The following is a 3,068-nucleotide window of genomic DNA, read 5'->3' as shown; positions in this document are numbered from 1 at the left end:
CCCACTAAATCGATATAGGTGACCTCTTACACACCAGTTTCCTCTTGTGTAAAATATGGGTCTATACTATAATTTTTAAGAAATTTTCAAAATTATCTTCTTTTGGGGAAATGATATTTCTTCTTGCCTCTGGAGAAGCAGAAAGTATTTGAAGTTAGGGAATCAGAATGTGGGAAAAGCAGCACGCTACTCTCTCTGAATCCGTGTGTGTGTGTGTGTGTGTGTGTGTGTGTGTGTGTGTGTGTGTGTGTTGGGGAGGAGGTGGTGGAGAACTTTCCCACATGAACCAATTTTCTGACACCAGATGCACGCTCTGTAGTTTAACTCAGTTCTGATCCTGACTGCCTGGAATGAGTGCCGACCCCACAGGTTAAGGGCTCAGTCTCATGAGACTGCCAATCCCAGGTTACCTCCAACTTCTCTCTGACTTGGCTACAGATCAGAGGTTTCCACACATCCTCTTCAGTTTTGGTCATTTCCTACAACGGCACTGCAAACTCAGGAAAACTAGATTACAAAGGATATAACTCAGGAACAACCGATGGAAGAGATGCATAGGGCAGGGTATGGAGGAAGCGGGCCATAGCTATGTTCTCTTTCCCAGTTCTCACCCTCTCAGCCCCTCCTTGTGTTCACCAGCCAGGAAGCTCTCGAAGCCTCATACTTCAGGGATTTTTAATATCCCCATACTTGAGGGACATTTTTGTCATTACATTGGCATGATTGATTAAATCTTTGGCTATTGGTGATTAACTCAACCTGCAGCCCCTCTCCCCTCCCAGAGGTCAGGGGTTGGGTAAAAAAGTTTCAACCCTTTAATCTCTATATTAGTTCCCCAGACAACTAGCCTCCGTCCTGAGAATATCCAGGAACCTCCAGGCACCAGTTGTCTCTTAGCACACAAAAACACATTTATAATCTCTGGAGATTCCAAGGCTTTTAGGAGCTCTATTCTAAGAAAGGGGAAGGAGAGTGATATTCGGATACCTTAGTATCAATATTGTAGTTAATGGCTGGTTACAAGAAAACCAAAATGAATGAGAATGTTTCTACAGCTGGGAATGTGATGTTTTTAGTGTAAGGCTAGAGGCAGATTCTTAGCCTGGAAATCATGGTCAGGCTTGAAATGTACCCCGATTTCTAAGCAAAATACTGTGTGCATGTCCTATTTTAAATGACTCCATCAGATTAGCAGAAAAATCTGGAAACAAAATTTGATTTAAAACATGAATGACTTCTATGACACATACAGCCCAAGCAGGGACATTGGTGTCACATGATGCACTGTATGTTATTCACTGCTTAGGAGCAGGAAATAGCCTGAAGCATAGGATTCAATTTAGAGCAAAAGGTGCAAATTAGCTAGGTTTATATTTTTATGAAAACAGATCCAGTTTTAAAGAGTTACTTTAATAAAGCAAATGAACATGTAATTGATAGAATATGTGGGTTAAATGGAATTCCTTAGATCCCCAAATCCAGCCCCTTCCACCAGCCATGGAGCCTTCAGATTTTGTGGGATAGCTGACTCTTTGCGATTCCATTTCACAAAGCTGCTCTAATCGCTGGCAAAAGGGTATTAGGACACGTGCCCATTAGATAAAATTGCTAAATAGATACAACGTATCTTCAGAAAATTCCCAATTCTCTTTTAATCATTTTTTATCAAACACATTGAAACAGATGTTCTCATCCTGATAATCTCTTAATTTGGGAGTAAAAGACATATATTTCTGACATATCAATTTTATTAATTTAATGTTTTCAAATCTTATGCTGTTTTCTGAGCAATATTTTATTAGTTTAAAAGGCCTGTATATACCACATTGTTATTATATATCAACTCCAATCTATGTGAAAACGTATTCCTTAAATTTGTCATGTGTTCATATCATATGCACCCTCCATTTGTGTAAGGATTTAGTTTAGAAAGACAAAACATGTTATAGTTTTGATAGTATGCACAAGGCACATGCTTTTAATATCTTTAATAATGTACTGATTCTGGTCATTATTACGGCACTATTCAGAAGATAAATTAATTCCCTAAGTTTTCTGGTACAATAAAGTATTAGCTTATTATTCAGATCTATTTTTAAAAATCAACACAGAGAATCTTCAGAGAGAAATATTGATCACATTTGAGACCACAAATAGCAGTAGGCCGACGCTCTATCCACTGAGCCAAACCGGTTTCAGCAAATATCTTTAATAATGTACTGATTCTGGTCATTATTATGGCACTATTCAGAAGATAAATTAATTCCCTAAGTTTTCTGGTACAATAAAGTATTAGCTTATTATTCAGATCTATTTTTAAAAATCAACACAGAGAATCTTCAGAGAGAAATATTGATCACATTTGAGACCACGAATAGACACAAAGAAAGATAGGTAAATATTTGTTTTTTCAGATTGATTAAATCAAAAGATTCTTTTCATAATTATACTTTATTTATTTATTTATCTATGTATTTTTTACATTTTATTTTTATTGTGACATTATTACAAATTTCCCCCATCTTCATCCCCCCTTTGCTCATCTCCAACCAACCCTCCTCCTCCCTCTGGACCTCACCACATTTTTTTTCTGTGTTCATGGGCTATTAATATATGCTCTATGGCTAATCTCTTCACTTCTTTCATCCCATCTGCCCCAACCACCTCCACTCTGACATCTGTCTATCTGTTTCACGTGTACATGTCTCCACTTCTATTTTGTTCTTCAGTTTATTTTGTTCATTAGATTCTATAAATACACTTTATTTTTATTAGTAGAATTTCCTCACTCCTTCCTCCAACATAGGAATGTCAAAAATACAGAAAATGGTTATTTTTAGAAGGATAATTTATTAATGGGATTTGAAGGTCTGGGCATAGAACACTGTATTCAGGTTCACGAGGTGGCTGACTTGATGTACCTATAGTAGGTGTTAAATAGTTAGAATTAAATAACATGCAATGTAGAGCAGTGATAAGTGGCATTTAAAATGCACACAGAAAACTGCTTTTCCTCTTAAAATTTCTCTCTCTCTCTCTCTCTCTCTCTATATATATATATATATATA

This window comes from Myotis brandtii, unplaced genomic scaffold (assembly GCF_000412655.1).
Source record: "Myotis brandtii unplaced genomic scaffold, ASM41265v1 scaffold546, whole genome shotgun sequence".
NCBI lineage: Eukaryota > Metazoa > Chordata > Mammalia > Chiroptera > Vespertilionidae > Myotis > Myotis brandtii.
Note: the sequence above shows the minus strand (reverse complement) of the source record.